At 41.6% G+C, this 27,298-nt stretch overlaps 1 protein-coding gene across 13 annotated transcripts in view; it reads left to right on the plus strand.

Annotated features, from left to right (window-relative positions):
* The first annotated feature begins 2,787 nt into the window (after positions 1-2,787).
* The window catches only part of Pcdh15 (protocadherin 15), a 1,553,555-nt gene continuing 1,529,044 nt past the window's right edge, over positions 2,788-27,298 (plus strand). For 7 of the 13 annotated variants that reach the window (XR_001779431.2, XR_001779430.2, XR_001779429.2 and 4 more), the window contains exons 1-2: positions 4,826-5,010; positions 5,541-6,727. The gene's annotated coding sequence lies outside the window, so the exon portion shown is untranslated. Of the gene's footprint in view, positions 4,067-4,824; positions 5,011-5,096; positions 5,358-5,540; positions 6,728-27,298 lie in introns of those variants that run through there. The other 6 variants (XM_017313784.2, XM_006513155.4, XM_006513156.4 and 3 more) reach the window with 4 other exon arrangements.

Here is a 27,298-nt window from a genome sequence, read left to right on the forward strand (position 1 = left end):
ATGGTGAGTTTGACAATGCTCCAATGAGTATAGACAACACAGATTAGACATGTTATTTCATTTAATTTTTTATCTTTTATTTTCTTTTGTGGGGATTATCCCAAAGATAGGACAGACATGGACGGACTAGGCACTGAGTGTGATGGGGCACATGATGAGAAATTCCCAAAGGATCAATAAAAATATTATGTTGAAAATAACATTTGATTACTGAATATTACCTTCGGAATCTTCCTACAAGTGTCACATTTTTCATCTTATATGAGAACATGTCTTTTTTTTTAATTATTTAATTTTTTTTTCACTTGAGATTTTATCCCCCTCCTGGTCCACCCTCTGACTGTTCCTCGTTCCAAACCTCCTCCCCATGAAGATACACCTAACCTTCAAGAGACTGGAGGTCCCAGGGAGTGGAGAGGTCTGGTGGGGTGGGGGGTTGGGGGATGGGGACATCCTTGTGGAGAACATTTCTTAAAATATAGATTTACCAGCTGCTACAGTTCATGTCATGAAGTGCTCATATGCACTGAAATACTTTTATTTAAACTATATACATTTTGCCTCTCTATCATTCACATATCATTACCTGTTTCCATATATCATTTGTTATTTAAAATTGTGGTTTTAAGATCTATAAGAGTATAAATCTCTTATAGCATATCCCATGGTATTACGTGCCCTGTGTTACACATTTTTACATGTGTTACCTGCTGTTTAAACCAAGGTAAGCTCTTTGTTCTCCTCAGCCAGATCCTGGTTTTCGTGCTGAAACATTCAGAGCCCTTCCTGTCCTTTGAATCCCACAGGGCTGACACAGGTAGGGAGGGTGTGTACTGTGATTTGAACGCAGCTTGTGATCAGTCATTCTGTTCCTCCAGCACGGTCCACATCAACATTCTGACTCCAGACTTCCATGAGGTCCCCTTTCTTAGAGTTCATACATGAGGGAACTCATTCCATACATGTGTCATCACGGTTCTGGGTCATTCCACTCAACCTCGGGTCTTCCTGAGTTTTATCTGTATTGTCACAAATGACGAACTTCTGCCAGTGTGTAACTGCATCCATCGTCAGTCTTTTTTATGGGCTGTTCTTTCAAGCCAAAGAGATATCCCATTGCAAAGTGATTTGTTTCTCTGATCAGTTGGTATTAAGCATTTTCCCTGTACATGTACATATGCCCCCATATGCATGCACATACATACATATATGCATATATACATACACACATACATGCATATACATACATAAACACATACATAAACACATACAAACACACATACATGCACACATATACATACATACACATACATACACACATATACATACATACATACACACATACATACACAGATACATACATACATACATATATGTTCTTTGGGAAATGCCCACCTGAGTCTCTTCTTTATTTTTACTTGAGCTGTTCAATTTCTGGTTATTGGGTTCAAGGAGTTCCTTAAGTACTCTGGATAGCAATCCCTTATTGGGCCAATGCAGAATTCGAAGGGACTCTGGCCAGCCTGAGCATGGTGAGCATGGCTCCAACAGGCCTTACTCTTCTAATTCCCTCTGCCTTGCTAAGAAGCATTAGATCACATTCCTAAAGCTGCTCCCTAAGGTCTATCCCCTTATTGGACCAATCTCTGCTTCTGAGGTTGGCCACCAAAGTCCAGCTCTCCAAGTGTAGAAATCCAGTAATCAAAGTCCTCTTTGGCCAAGGTGTAATTAACATGCCCAATTAAAATCAAACACCCCATCCTATCAGGGGTTCTCCCCTTGTACCTTTATAAACTGCCATTTTCCTACGTACCACATCTGTCTCCTCTCTATCCAGAGGCAGTCCTTTATCCCACTTTGAGACAAATGCCCTCCCCGCTCCCCATTTCCTCCCCTCTCCTGTATTCCCTTCTGCTCTCCCTCATCCTGTAGCTCCTGCTTTTATCCTTACCCTCTATCCAAAGGACTCTCCTGTGTGGGGAGAAGTTGGTCTGAGAAGCTGGTCCTGTGGGTCCTGAGCCGATACATTTCCTTTCAGAATTTGGAAACATCTTACAGAATTCTGCAACCCTCCCTTCACTCTGTTTGGTTTTAGAGTTGCTGCACACTCAGTTTTTTTTTTTAGTTTCATGTGATTTCTCTTGTCTATTCTAACTTTTATTTCCTGTGTTTCAGGCTTTTCTTTCAAAAACAAAAATGCATCCTCCTCCATCTTTCTGTGTTCTGGAGCCTTTTTTCTTATGCCCTTTTCTAGATATTTTATAGTTTCAGATTTTACCCTGAAACTGTAATTTGAGCTTGAGTTTATTTCTGTAACCGGTAAGAGGTCTCGATATTTCTTTTTCCCATGGAAGATGTTTACACCCCCGCCCCCACTGGAGGGTGGCTCTTCCTCTAGCATATATATATCATTACTTGGTTAAAAAAATAAATAAAGTAAAGTAAAAGCAGGCTGCGTATGTCTGACTCTATTTCCAGATGCTCTCTGCTATTCTCTTGGTAGGTACTGGACATTTTAAAAGAAGCATTTTCATTTAGTGCTATGCATATGTTTATCCTAAACCTAAGGAAATTATTTGTTTTGTGCTTATCTTGAATAAAAACAAACAAACAAAAACAAGACCACAAAAAACTCCAATAGGTTTAGTAAATGATAATTCAATACAATGAACTTATCATGTCAATGTAATCATTTAATTATGCAACATTCTTATAGGTATTTTATTGCGTAATTTAAATAATACCATTTAAATAGCTATTTAATTGAAGTCAATAATTAAATTAATGGTTTAAATTATTTTTATTAATCTAGAAAAGAAAATGCGATGTGTATATTACCTCGAGGAAATAAAATACACGGTTTTCCATGCTACAAGGCTTGAACTGTTATGGTGTGGGAAAAAGCAGGCATTTTTAAGTCAGATGGGGAGGTTCCATGGTAATTCGTCTCCAGTGTAGAAGTCCCCGTTGGTTCCGAGGAAACTCGAAGTTTGTTCTCTGTGCTCTAGAAAGCTTCCTCTTAACCCCGGATTATGTCCAACCTCCCTTGTGTAGTGCTACTTAGATATAGCTTTCTTCCAGGGCAGCCCTGCAGGTGAATCTGGCCAGATGGACCAGGTCCACACAGAGGGGGCAAACACTGAGTCACTCCTCGGGAGCGATGTGCGATTATAAGAACTACAAACCACTCAGTGCCCTGCTGTTTTTTCTCCTAGGCTCTGCCCTAGTATGTGTCTCCAGGGCTACTGGGGATGCGGACAGACCCCATGCTCGCTACATTTCTCTGCACCCAAGAGGAAAAGTGTCTTTCCCACAGTTCCATACAGGAGACTTGGAGGAGGGCGGAGGTAGGGCGAGTTCCCGAAGCCGCCAGCCAGAGAGAAGGCAGGAACATTTGCTTCTAGACAGGACCTTGCTCTCAGATGTCCATCTGCATCTGCGCTTGCGCATTGGTGATGCAGGTCACCATGGTGCGGGGCGTGTACAGCACAGGCAAAAGGCCTGGGCGGGTCCAAGCAGATGCGCAGAGAAAGCCAAGCGTCAGGCACCTGGGGCTCTATGGAGGCAGGAGGGGCGACCTTCTGGCTAGAAAACCTCCCAGTAGCAACTGGGCCATTTGGAGCATCCTTCTATCCTTCATAGGAGCAGCTTCGCTCACAAGCTTCTGAAAGGAATGCAGCGGGCAGCGACTCCAGATGCTGTCACTTTGGGGGAGTTTCTCCTGCTCAAGTGCTACATGCTGGGTGCACCATGTCCTCTAGAAATTGGTGTCGCCAATTTCTCCAGGTGGCCTAATGATTGGGATAAAGCAGCCATTGCCCCGCCTCCCTAATGATGATTGGGGTAAAGCAGCCACTGCCCCGCCTCCTAGCCTCTATCTTGGTGGCTCTAGGGAACTAGGCGCATCACCACCTGGTGCCTTAGTGGCTGTCCACTTAGTGGATCTGAGTGTTTTTGTGCTCCTGTTACCCAGGTCCCGATCCAAACTGAGCAGATAGTAAACCCAGTAGCTTCTTTCATAGCGTTGGCCAAGACCAGGCTTCTGACATCAGAGATGGATAGGCAGGTGAGCAGAAGATAGAATGCAGAATCCAGGGTTTCTGTCTCCCTCTTGGTCCCTATTCCTTCAACCAGGAAGGACTGTTTCAGTGAACCCCTGACTTGCTGATTTCGCTACTCTCCCATCAAACTCTTTAAGTGATGAATGAATGAATGAATGAATGAATACTAAAGTTGATCTGCCAGGTTTGTTCGTTTTGTTTGTTGTTCTGCTTATTTTGCATCCTTGTTTAAGGCAGGGGCTCTGCTAAGTAGCCCAGACTGACCTGGAACTACTCTTGATTCTTCTACCTTAGGGTCCCCAGTGCTGACATGATCTGCCAGTATATGATTCTAGAAAATAGGTAAGGCCGTTTTCCCTCCTCACCAAATCTTCCGAAGGAATTCACCACCCAGAGCAAAAATACTCTGTTTTCTAAGTTCCCAAATGCCTCGGTTAATGAGGCACTTCCCAGAGAGTCTGGCAGAACCTTTGTGGTAGGAACCTGTGTGTGTGTGTGTGTGTGTGTGTGTGTGTGCGCGCGCGCGCGCGCGCTTTGGTGGGGGCTGTTAGGTCTAGAGTCCTCGGAACGGTGCGGGTTAGTTAGGGAGGGAAGAGGAGGAAGCTAGTAGGGAAGACAGAAGAACCAGAAAAGGAAGCTGGAGGAAAGGGGGTGGGGAGCTAAAGCGCCCATGGAGCCTGTTTTCCCGAGCATGGCCGCTAGAGGGAGACATGCCGGGCAGTACAGGTGGAATAAAAAAAGGAGCCTGCTGTCTGGAGGAATTTGTCATGATGTCGCTTTAAAAGACTTCAAGTGAAGACTCTGAAGGGAGTTCACAGAGGAGAAAATCCAGTTGCATCTGGACTTTGCCCCTCCAGTTCCTCAGGTGTTGAGATCTTGCATCCTTTGTCGTTCTCAGCTTGACACCAGGAATCTGCGGGAAACCCAGGACAGGGCATAGACCTCTAAGGTTGGAGCTGTGACAATCTTGACTTTTCCTGAATGGGGTGTAAGAAAACGCGCTAGAAATGGGGGATTTTTGCCTCCCAAATTATGGATTCAACTTCTGCTTAATCTGACTCTATATCTCTAAAATATCACGCCTTCGTGATTGAAATCCTAAAAATCAGTGTGCAACAGACTTCGTTATTCAGATATGCAAAGTTATTTGAATTTCTCCACGCCAACTTGGAAATTCCTACAGAAACCTTGGAATATGTCGTTTAGCGCAAGCTTGGTTTTTGTTTTGTTTGGTTTTGTTTTTGGAATACTATTCCCCCCTGCAAAAGCTCTTAAGTCATTGATGAGTTTTGGAAAGTAAGATGGCCATAGGTTTGTGTCTGGGTATGTGGGGCTGGATGCATGTGGGACATTTGAACACGTGGACATTTTCCGCGTACTGTCCCTAGGTTGGCAGTGGGGGCTGTGGGAAGTTAGCGTGGTGTTGCCTTCCTTCATAGGAATTTCAAGACCGATCAATCTAATTTTTTTCTTTTCCAGCTTAAAAGATGTCTCGGTGGGTTTGAGCTCCTCCAAGTGAATCAGCGATGACTCAAGAACAAACCAGAAAAGTGTGTTTTCCCAGAACCAGGTGTTGAGCGCCTGGGCGATCCAGCCAGCGGCGCGCGCGCACATAGTGGCCAGAGCCCGCTCCGCTCCTCCAGCGCACCACGCTCGGTGCCGCCCTGCAGGACCCGTGGGACTCGGACCCCGTGCGCCACCCTCGCTCCCTCCCACCGACACCCCCCAAGCCCGGCGCCCTCTCTGGCCCCAGCGGCAGACTCGTCCGAGCGCTGCAACCGGTGGGGCGGGGAGACCTGGCGCTCGCCCCGCGGGCCCGGCAGCCGCTGACGTCCGCTGGGGCCTTTAAACGTGCGGGTCCCCGCGCAGGAGAGACACGACTTTGGAGCAGTCACTTTGCGGGGAGGGAGAAAGCCTCTCCGCTTGGGCAGGCGACAGCTTGGAAGCCTTTGTTCCCAGGCGCTGCGTTGGGTCTGGGTCCCATCAGTACCGGGTGCCAGCATCCTAAGCAGCGGGAGGCGCGTTGGCTACTCGCGTCTGACAGTGGACCCCAGACGTCCCCGTGCCTTCCCCTGCACAAGCAGATCAGGGACCGCGAGGTGCGCCCGCGGTCGCCCGCGGAGCAGAGAGCTGTCTCCCGGGCTCGGGCGCCGGGTGATTTTTCTCCCAGCTGGGGAAGGCGCCTCGGTGAACCCGCACCTGCAACTTGTTTGGTTTCCTCTCCCGCAGCGTGTGCAGCGGCGGCATCAAAGTTTCTCTGTCTTCCCGGGGAATCTGCCGTTTGGATCGATCCTCCCCGCTCGGTGTCCCCAGGCCTGCCGGGAAGCGAATCGCCCGGCGCGCGGGTGAGAGGCGCGGCAGGAGCGGCGTGGTAGCGGGCGAGCACCAGGAAGGAGCTGCGGCCGGGGACTCCCCGGGTGACCCTTTGCGGCGCGACCAAGCTCGGTGAGCGCAGGAAGAAGAGCTAGCTACGTGGTTTGGGGACGAGGGTGCCCGCACAGTGGATGTTAATCGCCTTGCTGATTGCCTCTCAATTGGGAACTAGTGGAGAGTGCAGCGCGGGGCAGGCGCGCTCTGCGGGACCCGGGCTAGCAGGCAGGGGTCAGTGCAGCTGTGGCTGCAGAGGCTCTGAGGGAGGACGCCGCGGTGCTCGCTGGAGCCTGAAGGTAGGCAAGGGGGTGGGATCCTGACTCTCAGGCCCAGCTCAGAATTCAAAAGCGTGTCTGGTTTCCTGCAACCAGCTTCTCTCCCTCTTCTCTTTGCTCACCTCTCCTCTTGGAGACTCTGGGGACCCAGGACCCCGCAGGGACCGCGACCTCCACCTCCCACCAGAATGCCTAGTGCTAAATCCTTCAGTGGCCCTGAGCTGGGGGGGGGGGGGGGGCTCTTCAGCTTCCGGGAGAAGTTGATACCTTGAGATTTGGATGATGTCTAACTTGATTTGATGTAGTTTATTAAAGGATGTGTTTCCCGTGGGCAAGAATTATGGGAAATAAATGTCCCTGTCATATACAACGGCTACCACAGCTCAGCATCCTCCCTTCTCCCCCAAAAGTTTCCTAGTAGCAAGTTTTCTTAATGTCCAAATGAAGCCAATGGGGGCTGAAGGCTTCCATGCTTGTAGGCAGAAGGAAGATGCAGCTTTTCAGAAGGGTAGAATAAAGGACATAGTGTGTTTATACTCTCTCTCTCTCTCTCTCTCTTTGACTCTCTCTCTCTGACTCTCTCTCTCTCTCTCAGACACACACGCACACACTTCAACGTGCAGAGGACAGACATGATGATAACCTCGGTTGTTTCCTGACTTGTATAAAGTTTTATTTTATTAAATTAAAAACAAAAATCAGAACCCTCTCAGTCAAGTAACTAAGTGTGTGGTAAAATCAGACTACATATCTCTGACTGCAGTTTAGACATGGTAGAAGTTCCTGCAGAGTGCATAAGCCAGTTGGACTCTTGGAATAGCAGCTAAAAATATGAGTGGCCCCCAAATGATCCAAAGGACTGCTATACTTTAACAAATGACATTCTTTACAGTGTGTGTGTGTGGGGGGGGGAGCAAATATAAAGTCTTTGTTTAAAAAAAAATTACCCAGGTGGAGAGACCGGATGGAATGATAGAGTTAACTTGAAGAGGATGGCTTTTGGAAAACCAGGGTTTGGTGCTTTTGAAACTACAGATGGTAATCACTGAAATAAATGAACCGGTTAGTATTCCAGGCTTGCCGTGGTTGGCTCCACGGAGAGACGGCTGTTACAATTCATTTCCAATGTCATTTGTGGTAATAGAATAATGTTGCACGAGTTTATCCAACTTCCTCATGTATGTGTTGTCAATTCCAAGATGTCCTGTAAGGCAGAGGCAGGAAGTCCAAGATCTGGCTTTTCAACCTTTCGGCCCCCCTCCTCCCTCTAAGTATCCTTCCCTGGTCTGTTCGTTCTCTCTCTCTCTCTCTCTCTCTCTCTCTCTCTCTCTCTCTCTCTCTCTCTTTCTCCTGCTCCCCCCCGACCGACCCCACTCCTGTGCGTTCTCTCTCTCTCTCTCTCTCTCTCTCTCTCTCTCTCTCTCTCTCTCTCTCTCTCTTCTCTCAACACAACACCCATTCCTTTTGCTTTTCTCCCATGACTCACAAACCGCAGTCAGTTTCCAAACCCCTGGCCTTCTGCTCCTGGGCTCTTCCTCACAGGGCAATTCAGAGTTAGGGGGTTCCCTAAGGAAGTTACGGAGACTGCAATAGTGGAGTCCCCTGTGAATAAGGAGTAAAGGAGTCAGCTGCGTCCTACGGAAGGGGCAGGCGGGATTCCACAGAGGTAGGAAGAGTAGAATTTAGCGGAAGTCAGGAAGTCATGCTAAGTTAGAAACATGAACTGTATACTAAGGGTGAGTTGGGCTGCCGTAAAGAGAAGGAAATTGAAGCACGATTTGAAACGGTGGATGTGTGAGCATTGTGTGTGTGTGTGTGTTTCTGTGTGTGCACGTGCACATACGCACCCGTGTTCCTACCTATGTGCAAGCACACACAAGCACTGCATAGCATGAGTTATCTTCATCAGGAGTCAGCTTTATGTGAGATCTCTTGGAGAGACATCTCTATCTCCGAGGGCAGATCTTCACTTCAGAAGCGAGTTGAGCCTCCCAAGAAAACAACTTCTCCTTTGCAGTAATCCCTTTCCAAATCAATGGTTTGTCCTCAGGAATCAATTCCTCAAGTGGAGTGCTTATTTCCTTAAATGTTTATTCCTGAGGTTGACTGAGAACTGGACACTAACATGGAGGTTCAGGACTTTCTGTTTCACTGGCTTTGGTTTAGCATCTTGGGTGACACCAGTGTCCTAACTCAAGAAACGGCCTGTGATCACTGCAGGCTTAGTGTCTCTGGATGTGTTTTCCATGAGGGAAGGTCGGCTGGTGTGTTCCTAGCACACTCTTACCTTCCCGAGTCTACCTTGCCTTCTCTCACCCCATGCCATGGAGTCTTCTGTGGGGGATGATTATCCTCCGGTGCTAATTTATCATCATGTTTAACAACTTTCAGTTTATGCCTTTATTTTTATTTTTTACAACATCAGTGTATGGATGAGTCTGGGTAGATGGTAACTTAAGCTACATATGGATGATGATAACGCTACCAATGTATTGAGAAGTCCGATGAGATGATAATTTGATCAATGTATTGATGAAAATGATTATGTAATAACTGGAAGCAAGGATTGTGAATTACTTTTTATTGAGTAAGAACATCTTTTAAAATTCCTTTAACATTGATTATTTTTATATTTTCTTAATAGTGAAAAATAGTTTCATGGCCATATCCAAACAAAGTATATATTTAAAATCCCAGAAAACAGGTTTTTTTTTTCTAGGAATGTTGCTTCCATTTATAATAAAGCTTTAGGAGGGCACGGCCGAAGTAAGGAGAATGCTTTAAAGATAACTGGACATGCTGGTGTTTCTGTGGTCTGTTTGACATTTTCATGAAACTCCTCAGACCTTCCCCTCTCCTCCCAAAGGAGACTGCCACTGTGTGCCCTGGTGTTCTATCTGTGTGCTGTGCATTGGCTGAGTGATGTCAAAGCTAGTCATCACGGGCTGCCTTCTTAAGGAACACTCCTTTTGTGGAATACATATTTTGTCAACTACAGGCATTTGTAGAGTTCTACCACTGAAGATGTTATACAAGAGCAACAAGACAGCAGAACATGTGAAAACAAGAATAGTACTTGGGCATGTGTGTGCACTTGCATGTGAGCATGCACACGTCCATGTATGTATGTATGCATGCATGTACGTATGCCCCTTTGCTCAAATGGCTTTTCCCAGAGTGTCATATGCTCTACCTGAGGCTTGGTTGCCTGCTCTTGAATCTATGTGCATCTTGATTTTACTTTTTGGAAGTAGCTGTTGCGCTCTCATGAAACGGTATCTTTTCAGAGTCACTCGGATTGTAAGCTTACTTTTGAGCTTTGTGTTTCTGTTCTGTTGAACCTCCAGAGACCGCTTTAGATATGTGTGTAGGTGGTGCTCGAAGAAACTCTAGGAAGCTGGAAGTCTGTCAAGGAAATTACGGAGGGAATTAACATCATCCTAGCAAGGCAGAAAGAAAGAACTGCCTTTTCTTCCTCTGAACCGCATCGCTGGTGTGAGAAGTGATAAGACGATTGGATCCTAGTGCCCAGCCGCCAGCACTCCTGCCTTAGTAAAGTGGCTTAAGTAGAGAGGCAGCTCTGATGACCAAGTGGGTCCCCTTCCATGTATATAATATGAAAGAGCTTGTGTTTGGGGTATCCAGAAGCTCCTTCCACCTCCACCCATGGGGTGAGAGAGAACTGCCACATGGTGGCGCTATTGTGATGCCTACGCTTCTGAAAATATCCGTTCTGAAACATCTTAAACTGAATTTATGGCAATGGTGACATGGGAGTTTTCTCTAAGAATGAAAGATTATTGTTATATATAACTTCCAACTAATAGATATTGGGTAGGGCATCTCATTGTCTCCTGTTGACAATGCTTTTCTTTTTCTTAAACTTCATCTGTGAGAAGATGAAATCTGGATTTTTTTTAAATCAGTTCAGTCTCGTTAGCAGATGGAATTTTTCTTTTGATACGAATTATCATATTTATGTGTGTATGTGTGTGATGTGTGTGATAGAGAGTGAATATCACTTGCCTGAGGTTAAAAATAGTAGTTAAAGCTACAGCTACTTTGAAGCTGTAGTAACAGATGGCTATGAGATACCCAAAGTGGGTGCTGGGAACTGAACTCAGGTCCTCTGCAAGAGCAGCAAGGGTTTCCAACCACTGAACGGTCTTTCTAGCCTCAGGGGATTTCTTAACACGACTTTGAATCTATAAGGAATGCCCGTTCCAGTTCTCAATCGATTATAATGTCGTATGTGCTGTCCTTTCTCTTTTAGGTTCTTACAACTAAAACGACCCCTCAAACATGCCCCTCCGTGTTTACATTGGGCTCATACATGCTACCTCAAAACTGTATGTATCCACTTAAAATAATACGATAGCACATCCATGAACAGGATTGCTTTGCACTTTTAAAGATATCAACTAGAAAAAAAAAAGGATAAATCTTAGCATGCGTCTGTTTTGAGGTGTTCAGTTGCTCAGTAAGAACAATGAGCAGTTTATCACCACCAGCGAGTCACTTGCACATTCCAGCAGCTGTTGAGACTGTTGGATGTTTGTGGATTTCACAGCCCATCCCTAGAAGGCTTGAGCTCATCTGAAGCCTTTGGGCTAAAATAGGAAATGAGAACACTCGTGAAAACCCAGATTTGAGCAAGAGGAGTAGAATATTGCCAATGGTTATATTCAGAGAACTGAAGACCATGGTGGTGGGTTGCCTTTCAATCTCTCTTTATTTTCCTACAGACTGCTTGGGTCTAGAGGGGTCAGACTAGAAGAAATCACTGTAGCAAGGCTTGAGACCACCGTGCATCAGGAGACAGGGTGTCAGGGTTGACTCTATTTTCTTTGAGAGAAGCGAAGGGCATTTGCCTTGTATTTTCTTGAACTTCATTTGCCTGTTGGGGGGGTGCTTTATGTATTGCTAACTGGAAACCTGATTGTAGGTGAAAAGCAACTTTCCCCATTACAACCAGTAGCTATAAAACTTAGAACTAAAATATATTTTTCTTCTAAGAGGTACTTCTCCCTGACCACCTTAGCAAAATGCCTGGAATTGGTCAATTGTATAAATAAAATGATGGCTTGTGGGTTGTGTGTGTGTGTGTGTGTGTGTGTGTGTGTGTTTTCTCTTTTAAAATGTTTTTTATGTAAATAGAATTACACAATTCCCTCTCCCTTTCCTGTCCGGATCCTCCCAGCTACACTCTCCGCAGAACCCTCCCAGGCCCCCACTGCTCCCAGATTGATAACCTCTTTATTTCTCCTCACTGCTACAAAGTAAGAGGCTTTTGTTCAAGATTCCATAGATTTTTTTTCTTATATTGTGAAGCCATCTAATCTGAGGCTATATTTTTACAATCAAACATATCATATTTTCTTCTTCTATGAACAAACTTGCTAAAAATCCAAATAGTAATGTTTGGAAGAAGGTGCGCAACTCTGTCAGGCATGGAGTTTTATACTGTATTAAATGTGGTGTGTGCTAAACTCCACGAGTTAGGCGTGGCATAGCGGTAACATCTGGGGATCACAAGTCCATCACTAACATCACACTTCCAAAAATTCAGGTTATAATTGATTTTAAAAAACGAAAATGAGGGATCTGTGTTACCCTCGAGGATATGTGCACATTTTTCACTGAAAACAACCGTGATGATCTTTATATTTAAATTGTAGCAGTTTTGTAGCTAGAGCAAATATTAAATGTGGCCACTGGGTTTAATACCATTCTTCATGTGGAAATGTGTGCTTTTTTATGCATAGTGAAGGGTCTGAGGTATGTCTCAAAATATTTTAATTTACAAACAAGTATTGCTTCATAAGGATTTATTTTTAACTTGGTTTGTGTGTCTGTGTGGGCCTATGTGAATGTGAGTGCAGTGCTTACAGGCGCCACAAGAGGGCAGTGGTTCCCTTGGAGCTGGTGTTACTGGTGGCTTGAGTTGGAACAGGAAACTAAACTCAACTGTTCCCTTAGAATAGTGAGCGCTCTTAAATGCTAAGCTATCATTCTGGCTCTGGCATACTTTATTTTTATATTTATAAAATATTGCAGGCCTAGCTCTCAAAGATAGATCACACACAAACAATATATATGTATTATAAGATATATATGTATCGTATATTACATGATATATGTACGCATGTATCCACCATCCGGAGACATTTTTATCTCCCCAGCTATAAGAATCAAAAGTTAAGTATTATTTATAATCTTTGCCCAAAGTTTTCTTGTTAGGAAGATTTCCATCAAGAAGTCAGACACTCTCTCTGACTGCCATGTTGGAAAGGCTCACGGTGGGATTTCAAATAAACGGCACCATTTATAATATTATGAGTTTGCATCAATTTTACCCAACTCAGCTCTACCAGGATATGATAGCATTTTGCCCGCAGGAATGTTCAATTCTGAAAACGTTTTCTCTGGCATTATCTTTAAAAAAACAAAAAACAAAAAACGTTTCACCTTGCGAACTTAGGCTTTCAGTGCTTGGAGGTGTCACGTGCTTCTCACTAATGGCAGAGATCCCTATTTTCACCATGGAAGTCAGCAACAAGGTGGGTTTGAGACCTTGCTCCTGCGTCTCGGTGCCTGGTTGCAGGGTGTCATCTCTGAAGAGGTGATGTAATAAAATATGGAAGGCAGACAGAGTGCCTGTTGAGGCCCGCGGTTGTGTTTTGAACACGGACACATTTATTTTGAACGGAAACCCACACTCCACTGAGCTCCTTTCTGCTCTGTGAATTCAAAAATCCTTTCCAGTTTGTCACCAGGGCAGGCATTTCTCTCTTCTTGCGCATTCCTCAGACCAACCGGGCTGCCACAGGGCTCAGTCCTTCCCGGTACAGCCGTCCATAGATATGAGTTAAGGGTACAGGAGTTAAGGGTACAGGGCCAGTAGTTAGGCTAACTGACTCCAAGGCTGTTCTGAAATTTATCTTAGACCTGCTTTCTTCCTGTGTCTACCTTAGGAATGCCTTAAGCCTTCTGGAAAAGAATTCAAGTTATGTGTGTATGTTTGTGTTTTAACAGAGAGTTTCACTGAACGTTTTGAATAGCTGTTTTGGAAGGAGATCAGGAGGAAAAAAATATGAAATGCATATGAACTGTTGACAGTTGAATGTACCATACAGGGGTCCATATACATTAACACATATTTAAATAAAAATACAGAGGACCATATAGGGATATTCCAGCTTTGACAGATCGCAAAACACTGCATCAAACACACCTGCTTTAAACCCCAGGAGCAGGCAACAGAAAAACAAAATCTCCTGGTTGAATTTTCCCAACTGAATGTCTACTTCAATTAAAATTGGAAGAGACACATTAGTGAATGGAGGGCACTTTTAGGTTGTACATTGTTTCTGTGGCCTTGAATGGCTACAATAAGTACAATAAATACTGAAATGAATAAAATCATCTCGGCCTTCTTTGGGAAATGTATTTGCTTTACATCATTACGCTTGTTGAACATTATCTGAAATGAAACCTCAGCCATTAGAAATCATTGTGTTTCTTTCGTGAGGGCCGCATTCTATTCTGATCTCATTAGAATTGTATTTACAGGAGTCACGTGTCTACCCTCATTTGTTTCTCAGAACAAAACCCGAAGTCCTTCAGGCTTCTTTATTGTTCCGTGGCGTCGATAAAAAGTTGGAGTAAAATTAGCTTAAAAGTTTCAAGTAGAAAATAAACTCCTGGAATTGCGTTGAATTCTAAAAGCTGTTTGGGAAGGGAGAGCAGAAGTGGCTCAGAGGTCAGGTCTTCTGCCTGAATGTCTTACCCAGGGCCATGATGTAGTGAAGGGTGTAATGTGATCAGAGCTTCAGTTTAAATGAGCATCGTCAGACAGTTGTTGTGGAAGAAGAGAATTAGAAGAAAGTAGTGGGGAATCATTAGGCGATTTCAATCAAAAAACAAAACAGAACCAAGAGAGTGTTCTGGACATGTGTGTGATAATGGTGGGGTGTACAAGGGCTGGGGTCTTCTTGCCAGAAAGTCTGCAGCTGGGCTGAGCACTTGGCTTCTCTCTAGTGGAAAATCTCATGACAGAATCTATTCATATTTCTTGGTTTACCGAACTAGCAGTGTGTGTGTGTGTGTATACATGTATGTATGTATGTATATATATATATATATATATATATACACATATATACATATATACATATATATATGTATATATATATATATGTGTGTGTGTGTGTATGTGTATGTATACATATGTGTGTGTATGAGTGGTTTTCAGTAAAACATGATCACATGTCATTTTTTAATCTTTCCCTGTTTGTAGTAATTGCATCGAAGAGAGATGAAGAGAAGAGTATAGCTTTTTAAAAAGAGAAGTGTTATTAATCTTAGTGTGCTGTGGTGTGAGTCTCCATGGGAGCTCTAGTTAGACTCGTTTGCTTTAGAATTACAAACAAATTCTATTTGTTCTGCTCCACACTCAGTGTGCAATGCCAAACAGTGTCAGGAACACAAGGAGTGCCATGATACAGAGCAAAAAACAAAGAGAGATCAGGATATTTGTCCCACACAGACTTTCCAGCTCCCTTTACAAGTTAATAACTTCTTTCCCAGCTTATCTTTTCCTTGAAGAATACCAAGACATCAAGCCCACTCTAGAAAATCGTAGGGCTTATCCTGGGCCTTGTGGAGATCAGGAATGCTAATGAGTTGTAGTATACCAACTGAAGATCTGGGAAACCAAGTCCCAGGCCAAGGCAAGACTCCTGCATCTCTAAGAATGTTTCAAGAGCATCAGAAAGGATCTGGATGCAAGTTGCAATATAAAGGAAGCATGTGTCTGATTTGTAGACTGATTTCATGGTTGCTCCCAGGATGTCCCATTGAGAACTCTCTTGTTCTCTATTTACAGGTTGCTTCTAACTGACTGAACCAGAATTCTGTTCTCTGTTGCTATCTGCCCATGTCTAGTTACGTTTGGTTGAGTTTATGAATCCAGCAGGATGGATGTCCCTTATAAGGATGTGCTGGCTTTGTTTGTCCAGTCTCCATTTTAATTTAGTATATTTAACCACTTATTCACTACCCTTTAGCACGCTCAAGTTCACAGGAAGAATTAACCACCATACTCAGGCAGGGACCAAATATCGCTGTGATGCTAATATTCTCTCTTCTCCTGTATCTTTTCTGACCTAAGGAAGTACAACACTAGAGAGACCTCTATTTCTCAGTTTACCTCAGTCTGAAAGGTTACCAGAAGTTGAGTGTCATATAGCATGGGACATCTTCTTACCAGGTTCTTGAAGGCAAGAACTTTTGCCATGTCCCCTCCCCCAGCTGAACTGTAGGGAGTGGTCTGCAATGGCATGCATCACTTGTTGGAAAACCCTTCCAAAGCACTCAGAATATTTATCCTTTATAATTTCAGTGTAACACACCACATCCATGGGAACTTGAAGCATAAACATAAATGTTACAAATCCTACCATTAAAAAGTACCCTTGCTCATTTCAGCAGTCTGTGATTACTTTTCTATATTTCTATTTAAATAAAATAAGTGCTGTTGTTATTAATAGATGTACTAGAAATACTATTTTAGGCCAACTCCTTATTTCTCAGTGCTTTTTATCAATTGTGAATCAGATTCAATTTGCAATCAATTTCATTAGACTCACTAGGGTGTTTTGTTAGTAATATGCATAATTCTTTTTAAAGTTGATATTTCTCAGGCTGAGAATGCTGTTGCATTGATGGAATACTTGCTTTGCTTAGCAGCAGGAAGCTCTTGGTTTGACCCTCAACACCACACGAAACATGACTTCCTGGTACATGTCTATAATTCCAGCATTCCAGAGGGAAGGGGAGTCAGGGGTCAGAAATTAAGGGTTAGTCTTGGCTACAGACAATCTACAGCCAGCCTTAGCCATAGGAGATTTTGTCTGAAGATATTGAAGATGGTATTTCTGTTAACACATGCAAGTTGTAAAATTTGGGTTCAATACCTGTTTTTTGAAAATGCGGGAGGCTCAGAAGGAACAGAGCAAGTTTCTGCATAGCATTGACAAGCTACAGCAGAATGGCATAATAACTGCTGTGTCTCCTGTTGGGACTGTCACCAGTGACCTGGCAACATCTTGCTGTGTCGAGCCTAATATGCTGTAGGCTTACAGGACTGCTAAATGCTTCTGAAACAATTTTTAGATACATTTACACACCCTTTAGTTACTTTCACAGAAAAATGTCCTATTGGAAGAGATCATTGTGACAACCACCTATTTGCCACTACCAAAACACTTCTCATGTTGTGTTTTGTCAAGATAAGATCTATTTTTTTTATGATTCAGTTTTTTTTCAGCTTTCAATAGAAAATGATGTTTATTCATATTTTAAATGCTTGTGTCAAATCTACCAACCTTCCCTGTCTAGTTTTGTCTTTCACTATTTGCATAAGCATGTTTATGCCACCCTCTATTTTTTTCCAGCTTTGATTGTGGCTGAGCTAATTATCTTATAATATTGAAAAATGTCTGATGTCAATAAACTCCTCAGATAACCAATTTTCTGCTGACCACTTGTTGAATGGCTGAGTATCTAATGTTAAAATTCCAGTTCCAAATTAACCTTCAGGGCTTCTGTTAAATGGGAAGTCATTCTGTGCTGCTTTGAAAAATATAATTTGCCATTATTTCTGCAGGGCTGTGTGTATATTTTAATCATGCTGTATTACAGTCAATAATGGTATCTTCCTACCTTGATGACCTCAGATTTATAATAACACATTGGAATGATTCTTATACTTTCTGTTAAGTTAACTTAGAAGAAAAATCAATATAGTCACCCCCAAGATTGATTTTAGAAATGAGTCCAACACTTCGGTTTGTGTAGTCTCCTGTGTTGAGGTTGGTTGTGTATAAAAAAACTAAATACAGTTTCAAACGTTTAACATCAGTATGAAAATATTATTATTTCAAGGTTATTCAAATTTGGATCCTTGTAATGTTGTAGTTAAAACTGTATTGAGTTTTTATGAGGAAATAAAGAGTATTTTGGGTTATTCTACTATAGGTCATTTTTGCTATAGAAGTACCGTAAAGATGAAACCCCCTATCAAAGGCATTTCTATGTTCTGTTTTATGGCTGGTGCATTTAAAGTAGCAGAAGGAATTCCTTCACGGTCCAATCTCTCACTGCTGTGTGGTAGCCCTACCAGCCCAATAGACCTTTTTATGTTTCCCTGTGAAGCAGAAAGAGCAGCTGTAAAATTAATGAATGGGTTTAAATCCTCTACCATCTCAAAAAATTGAATGAATCCCAATGCTTTCCCAGTTTCTATTTTAAAGAGGAACATAGGAAAATGGGAACCACCCATCTGCCAGAAAGAAGGGGTAATCTAGACTTCATGGCTACCAAATGATACACGCTGGACATTTTAGGATGTAAATAACGAAAGAGTAAATAACTTTATGAAATTTTGCTTCCCTTCTTAATGGAAGAGGGTGTGTAGCATGTTTTGTTGGATGCCATTGCTATTAAGGAAAGACCGGAGTTGATGTGGGAGTTAAAGCTGCTGTTACCATTCATCCCATGGAAGTGGATGCCCTCTCTGTTTTAATGAGCTGTGTAGGTCAGACTTTGTAGGTAGAGGTGGGGATGAGCAATGCTAGGAATTGATGAGTGGGCATTTTAGAGACCCATTCAAGGCACTTGGTGAGAGCACAGACAGGTGGAAACGTAGGAGAAATGAAGCCCTTTATCACCAACATCCCAAATAGGAATCATGAACATTACTTTGGGTATTTATTGTCACTTAAGTAGAAACAAAGAGGGATATTACTGCTTTGTTTTAAATAGGACTTTCGTTTTCTCATATTTATTCAGTGTATGTGTGTGCCTATCTCTCTGGGTGTGTATGTATGTATAATTGCACATAGGTCATAGGTCAACTCCACAACGTGGATTCTAGAGACCAAACTCAGATCTTCAGGTTGGTCAGCAGGTGACTTAAGTCCATCTTTGCAGTTCCAGTGGAGAGTTGCAGTACAGAACCGATTTGCAAGACTGTTGACCACCCCAGAGTAAGTAATCAACCTTCATGCTGTAAGATAAGGCCTGCGTTCTAAAGAATACAAACAATACATTTTTCAATTATATATTTTCTTTGTTCCAATGACCTCTCTTAGTATCTACAATGGAGCTGATTTTGTCTTTGGGATGCATTTGCTGTGGGTCTCAATTCCAACTTTTTCTTATGCAGAGTCAGGTATAAATAATAAATACTGATTCTAATACCAACATTGTTTTTTATTAATGATTTTATTCATTTACATTTGAAATGGTATCCCCTTTACAGTGTCCCCTCCACCCCCCCCCCATCTTATCCCCCTCCCCTTTGCCTCTACAGGACCAAGGGCCTCCCCTCCATTGATGCCAGACACATGTATACATATACGAGTTGATATTGTTCTTCCTATGGGGTTGCAATCTCCTCTGCTTCTTCAGTCCTTCCCCTAGCTCTTCCATTGGGGTCCCTGGACTCACTTCAATGGTTGGCTGTGAGTATATGCATCTGTATTAGTCAGTTGCTGGCAGAGACTCTCAGGGGACAGCCATATCAGGCTTCTGTCAGCAAATACTTCTTGGCATCAGCAATAGTGTCAGGGTTTGGTGTCTGCAGGTGGGATGAATCTTAGAACCTGTAGAGACCACCTCCAGTAGATAGACACTGCCCCAGTGGAGAGATAGTACTACCACCCATCTCAATAGATAGACACTGCCCCAGTTGGGGGATAGGACTACCCACCCATCTCAAAATTTTTAACTCAGAATTATACCTGACTAAAGGAAAGACAGGGACCCCCCCCAAAAAAAATGGAGCAGAGACTAAAGGAAAGGTCATCCAGAGACCAACATTGTTTGAGTCCACAGATATATAATCAATCATTCAAGAATGCCTTCCTTTTGTAACTTGCATGGATCATCTAGGTTTAAGGTCATTCATTTTCACTAAAATTTCACATTGAGTTTAAGTTTGTTGGGAAACAACATAGAGTTCCACTGAGATAGTGACAGGTCTCTGGTAATCTCTTTATTACTCAGGTTGGTGTCGCCCAGAGACATTCAATTATTTAGCCCATTTCATGGCATGCAGGTTACACTTTGGGGCATAAGTGAATCTTCAGAGACTATCTACAAAATAAATGTCCCATCCCCCTACTCAGGATGTGACAACTGATTCTAAACAGTACAGTGTAAGCCTTAAGCAAGTGTAACCAGGAGAGAAAGTCTAACCCTTCATTGAAATAGCACAGGAACTGAACTAGACTGCTGTATTTAATCAACGTTTCAATAATCAAAATGATCGGTACTACATTTCTTGAAAAAAGATAAGAGGATATTCTCCAATCTTATCCCACTCTCTAACCAAGCTTGGAAGTGTGTGTGTGTGTGTGTGTGTGTGTGTGTGTGTGTGTGTGTGAGAGAGAGAGAGAGAGAGAGAGAGAGAGAGAGAGAGAGAGAGAGAGAAGCCATTATTATTCCTGAATGATCTCTAGACTTGAGGATCTTCCTTGCATCACAGAGAACACAGAAAGGCTTCGTCAGTTATGAAACTTCCTTCATCCTTAAATTAACACTGGTTGAGAGCATTATTTTGTTAGACACTGAGCTTCTATTTCACTTCATGGGACATCCAGTTAGTCATCTCCCAGCCAGGTTCAGAGCTACAATATTCCTTCATGTAGAGCTGGCTATAACATAAAGTCTTCACGAAAAATGAATGTTTTTCTTGTTTGTAGAGATTGCTGGTATAAAACATACAACGTTGGAAGAACGAGTTCTGTTTTTGCTTGCTATTGAAGGGTATTTTTAGGTTCTTTGCTCTTCAATGTCACTTAAAACATTCACAAAATCCCTTAAGTCTGTTTCTACTGCTCTAGTTAACAGTGTTAACTATTGTAGTGACCAATATATATTTTCTACATCTAACCTTACAAAACATATTTATCTTCAGATTACATCTAAACAGTAAACATCACGGAGAGTAATAATTATGCAAAATGTAGGATGTTAATTTATTTCATAAGTTCTTATTTTACATGAGCTTGGGCATAAGCATGCTACAAAAGAATGGTGGCTCAGCCTTTTGTTTTGTTTTTAGGATTTTTGTTGCACATTAACCTGCACAGATCATAATGGGCAATGCAGATTAAATAAGTATCATAATAAGTGATGTCTCAGAAAGTGCCTGTTATTTTTTATCTTGATGGCCAAGAAGATATAGGTGATTTTTTTTTCCCTAAGTGTCATGGTTTGACTATGCTTAGCCCAGGGAGTGGCACTATTTGGAGGTGTGGCCTTGTTGGGATAGGTGTGTAACTGTAGGTGTGGGCTTTACAAACATCATCCTAGCTTCCTGGAAGTCATTCTCCTCATAGCAGCCTTCAGATGAAGATGTAGAACTCTCAGCATTTCCTGCACCATACCTGCCTGGATGTTGCCATGTTGCTGCCTTGATGATAACGGACTGAACCTCTGAACCTGTAAGCTAGCCCCAACTAAATGATATTGTTATATGAATTGCCTTGGTCATGGTGTAGGTTCATAGCAATAAAAACACTAAGACACTAAGATATCTCCAGACCTAGGGACATAGTCACACCCATATTCCTTGAACTTGTATTAAGCCATTGGCTCAGCTCTAAATCTCATGCCTTTAAGCCACATAGTGAACATTTTAAGTCTTTTTAGTGAAGACCAGTTACCTTCAAAAGAAACCGAGCCCACCCATGCTGAAATGTTGGCTGGCTTGATCTTGTGCAGACAAAGACAGATGCTGTGAGCTCATGAGTGAAGTGGCCAATTTGTGTCCAGACCATAGTGATTCATGCCACTCTGGATCTCCTTTCTGCCCTGGGATAGGGTGCCTTATGAGTGTAGTCTGGCATGAATAGGATGGAAGACTGGCTAGGGAATATGATTGAAATATGTCTTATTTTCTGTGGAATTCTTAAAGAATACAATGCAAAAGTGAACAGGCTTATAGCTACTAGATGATGAGGATTTCGTGAAATCAAAATCTCTTACAGATGGCCAAGGGTTTATTTAGTTCAGTTGCATACAACATCTTCAGCATGTACGATGCTTCAGGGTTAAAACTCAGTTTTCAAATGGGAAAGAAGGAAAGAAAAGCATTCCTTAATAATGAATCTGTTCCCCTTCTTTCCCTATTAGATGATCTTGAGTGATATTTGGCTGAGGTTCCAATGTTTTTGGAAGGGACCCCAGCATGAAAAATTACAGATGTAGACTTTTCATGTTTAACAAATTTCAATGAAATTTAATGACTGAAAATCAATAACGCATGGATGATATATATGAGAGCTCTATGGCTAGGACCGAGATAGTGAGACAGCTGGATCTCACCAGCTCTGGATATCACCCATGTATCTCCACACTGCTCCACTAAGTTCTTCAAAAGACATTGCTTGCTGCAATAGCAATGCGGTTGAGGGTCTATGCATTCACGAGAAGTAGGATGTGTACCCTGAGTCTCCAAGAGCACTTGAAAGATCAATGCTTCTATAGGTCAATTTTGAGTAGAGAACACATTGAGAGATGTCAGCCATTGTTAGAATGTTGTTTTGAAATACAGTGGAATATGCAGAGTCATTTAGAATTCACCTAAACTTCGAGTAAAGAATTTCTTAAAATGTGTCTTTTCACAACACTGAAAATGTCAAATGTGCCTGTTAGCATGAGCTGCCTGCATCACCACTTCATCCTTCCCTTTAATGATCAAACTTTCCATTGCAGTTAGCCAATCCCATCAGCTTTCCTGCATGGATATTGTCTTAATCAGGGTTTTACTGCTGTGAACAGACACCGTGACCAAGGCAACTCTTACAAGGACAAAACTTAATTGGGGCTGGCTTACAGGTTCAGAGGTTCAGTTCATTATCATCAAGGCAGGAACATGGCAGCATCCACGCAGGCATGGTGCAGGCAGAGCTGAGAGTTCTACATCTTCATCTGAAGGCTACTAGTGAAAGACTGACATCCAGGTAGCTAGGAGTAGGGTCTTAAAGCCCATGCACACAGTGACACACCAACTCCAACAAGGTCACACCCACTCCAACAAGGCCACACCTCCTAACAGTGCCACTCCCTGGGCCAAGCATGTACAAATTATCACAGATATAGTTCAGGGATATTTTATTATATAAGTTTGTGTTTTCTGCTTCTAATTTTAGAGTTTGACTTGAACAAATGCAGTTGGTTGTGTTTTACTGATAATCCACCAAATATTTCCCCAATATAACACAATTCATCCCTTATCACATAAAAGTCTTCATGAGCGAATCAGTGGAGTTACCAAGTACTTTTTTTCTTCTGTATCCTCCGTGAGGTGGAGGACACTCTAAGTAGACTTTGTCATGCTCGCTTATATTTATATTGTACAGACTACAGCAGAAGTGTTGAGGCTGAAGGAGACATGGCTTCTTACTCATGTCTTCTATACGTATTTTCAGGCTAGGACAGAACAGCCTACAATTACTTAAGTTGCTTATGTTTCTAGTGACTCAGGCATCCAGAAAGTCCTATGCTATGAGTCAACTCTCTAAGATCCTTATACATGAGGGTAGCTGGATCATTACTTACTAACTCTTAGATATTAGTTTTCAATACTTTGGAGAAACATCGCCAAAGAACTTTACGGTTTCAAGCAATCCTTTGAAAATTTCTCCCACAGTGATTGATAAGATGTGATCAGACAATTCTTCTCTTTTCTTGAGAAAGCTAAGAGATTTATCTTAGAAAGTTAGCTATCCTGCGTCTCTTATTTCCAGATCTGAGCAACAAATTCCCTTTATTTCTTAAAATTGTGGCCAGAGGAACAAGTGACTCCCTCCATAAACCACACTGTATATCAGAGACAGAGGTGAGCCTTGCTCATCTTTATCTCTTCAGTTACATGACTTTTTATTTTTAAAATTGAATTTGGTGATTTTTTTCTTGATACATAAATCATGCATGATGATTTTGAACAGAATAGGCAGGAGAAAATCCTGAAAAGCATCTGCCATGGCAGAAAACTAAAACTAACGTTTTTTTTTTTTTTTTTTCCGGAAAAAAAATGTTATCTCTTTAGTTTCGTTAAATATCAAGACCCACTGAAACATATTTTCAGAAAGAAATTTATTTTTAAGATGGACCAGTGTTTACTCTGGATATTTTAAATATGGATATTTGGGTCACTGAGTGTTTTAAAACATACATTTTCCATAATTATGGAAAAGTTGGACATCGTATTAGTTTGCATTACTGTCTTCTAATGAATGGGTAAAAGAACTGTGCCTGTGTTTAAATCAAAGCACACATCCAAGATCTTTTTCCGTAGCAAGTATTTCTAGTACCACCAGTCAGTCATTTCAGTGACACTTTCCATAGTTTGAAAAGGTGCTTTTCTATTTTAATGTACCGGATTCATATATGCCTTATTTTATAAATTGCATCAGCTGTGTTTCACATGCTAATTATACACAGGAGATGCAAATGTAACTAGATAAAGTGGCTGATATGATTAACTGGTTGAGAGGTTATTATTTAAAAATACTCTGATCATTTCCTTTCAAGTCAATAGATCAAGTCTGTCTAAAAAAAGATATATAGACCAAATGGTTTATATTCCCAAATCAAAGAATTATAGTTTGATCAAATGTGGCAATTGATAAATAAAATGATGATGATGATGATGGTGGTAGTTGTGGTGGTGATTTGGGCACTCCTTCTGGAAATTAATAAGATACCATGGTATTTGGGGTCAGTATTACACAAGCATGACAACATTGCATTGGAGTGGTAACTAAATATGACAGTGAGCTATGAAGTTAACCAAAGCCCAGTTTATTGTATTTTACTTTTATACTTCCTTTCTGAGTATGTCTAGCCAACAAGAAAATTTACTTCCCTCCCTGAAATTCTCCACATACCCCAGTAAATGTTTCTTATGGCCACAGCTATTATCTGTAGTGAGACCTTACAAATCAGAACCCTTCATTCATGTGGGTAGAACTCAGTCTATCAACTGTAGGTGCTCATTTAAACATATGTGAAGGGCTTATATAGATGCAGAACTATACAGCATAGTCGGTGAATTCTACATAGTAAATAGGAGTCACATTTCTGTTTTCTATACCAATAAAATCTGTACATATTTTTGTGTGCATTTCGTCACCATTTGCAGTTAGATGATAATCATCACATATGTGTATGTGGGCAACAATCATTTTCATTGCCTGAAAATAAAGCACCCATTTCCATTCAACTATTACTAATGCACATATTTATTTAAAGAGAGCAGAAATATGTTTATTATCAGGTCCCCAGACAGTTGTATCCATATATCTCCAAACCTCTCCCTCAGGAGCTCAGGATATTTTTCAGGGGTAATGTTTTCAGAAAATGAAAGGAAAGTTTGCAGAGTTGCATTTTTAAAACTAGGAAAGGGGATAACATTTGAAATGTAAATAAGGAAAATATCTAATAAAAAGAAAAAAGAGAAAAAAAAAGAGCAATCATGCCAATATTAAATATCTCTAGCAGAGGTCAATCATCTCTGATGTGGATAAAAGTTCACCATTTAATTTAAAATCAAAAACATAAGTAATACTTAAACAAATACATATTTTTAAATACCATGCACCTTTATATAATAAACTGCTTTTTGTTGTTGCTGTTGTTGTTGTTGTTAAAAAAATTCTTAGACTTTATTTTGATTGGCTAATTCAGCCATTAATTTCTTGCTGTACTTATTCCTGAAAAAAAAAAAACAAAAACAAAAACAAAAAAAAAAAAAACAAAACCAGAAACGTGAGTGGCAATTTGCCTTTCAGACTATGAATAACTTTAAGTGGATACATAGGTCAAACAAGAGAATATCTGAGGAGAGCTATTGCCTATGTTTACGATGAGAAGCTAAATGTTACTATTTAGCTGCGGTACAAATGGAAGCAGTTTCACCTTCTTGGGAGGCTTTTCTTTGTTACTAACAATTTTTCTTAGAGCGATTAAACTAAAATTCTGTCCTTGCTTTTAGCATCCGCCCCCCAAATGCTCCACCACTTGGCCCTTGTTTCCATATAGTTATATATTAGAGGAAGTAAAATGGAGAGAAGTTTGAATCCTGTTTCATTCCTCCTCAAGCCTCGGTAAATGGTCTCCTGATGGTAACTGCCGTTTTAATGAGATTTCAGCTGAAATTAGACAAAGTAGCTATTATCCTAACCAATATAAATCAGTCTCACAGGCTTTCTGGAATTATACATGCTTTCTTTTACGCATTAGGTATTTTAATTTTTAAAAATGTCTTATTTTGCTTCTATTCCAGCTATCATCTGCTGAGTATATTGGCAGGCAATCTAGAATGCATGAAGGCCATGAAGTCATAGGGGTCTCTATGGTAGAATAGAAACATGCAAGGGTATGAGTCTAAATCAGAAAAGTGAGAATGTGGCTGCCTACAGCAGCAGTTGGAGAAGACTCACGTAAGGGTGGTAATTGCCACTAATAGCTACTAGGCAATAAAACAATAAACACTTTTTTTTTCTTTGTCATGGGGGTTCATGAGGCTGAAGAGGAGGGCAGACCAGATAGCCATACTTTGTATAATATGATTGTTTTTAACAGTATCTTCAATATCATGCAGCACCTCAGAGTAGGGCAGTAGCCCAGATCTATCCTGTACATATGATATGCACGTACTAGCCAGAGACTAGGGACCCAGCTCTTAATACATCTTTAGTTCCACCTCTTTCCCTGTTCCCCAGTCCTCCCTTTTCTGTTTTCCTTACCTCTCTTCTCATTCCTTTTCTCTTCCCATTTCTATTCCCTTCCCTGTTTTGAGGGTGATTCGACCCACACAGTCTGAGCATCCACATCTGCTCGTGCAGCCCCAGCCAGGCCTCGGTGAACTTCAGATCTGAGAGAGGACTCCTTAGCAGTATGCTCCAGGAGACAGAGAATTAGAAAACCATCTCCAGACTCAATAAGCTACCTTTTAAATTGAATGCTTTAACTGCTTACCTGGGCACATTAGAATGACCTTCACCGTCAAAGAAAATCTTCTCTATCACTCTACGAGATGTTTGTGTCACGGTATTTGAGTGGCCAGGATCACTTGTGAAGGATCAGACTCACCGATTAAAAGGGACCTTGAAAGCTTAAGAAAGTGTGGCACAAAGCCATGGCCTTTAGGAGCAAGCATGCACTTCTCAAAGCTACTTCCTGCTGCTCAGAAAGTTCTGAGTTCAGTGGTTTGAACATTTCATATAGCTGAAAGGCCATAGGCATAAACATAGTCCCCAATGAAGATCGTGGTATCAGAACTGGAGAACCTGTACAACAATTTATATACCCTCACCATCGCTATAGGAACATATTATATTGCAAAAACTGTTATTATAAAATGTTTACCTCCAATGTACTAGTCTCTTGCTTCAAAATAAATATATAATTTATGTTACACATTTTATATTAGTACATTTTCTCCCTCTTACTATTATAACCCCAAATTGTATTCCTCCAGTCTTTAAGAAAATAGCTAGAAACCTTACAAATACA

This window comes from Mus musculus, chromosome 10, assembly GCF_000001635.26.
Source record: "Mus musculus strain C57BL/6J chromosome 10, GRCm38.p6 C57BL/6J".
NCBI classification, from domain to species: Eukaryota; Metazoa; Chordata; class Mammalia; order Rodentia; family Muridae; genus Mus; species Mus musculus.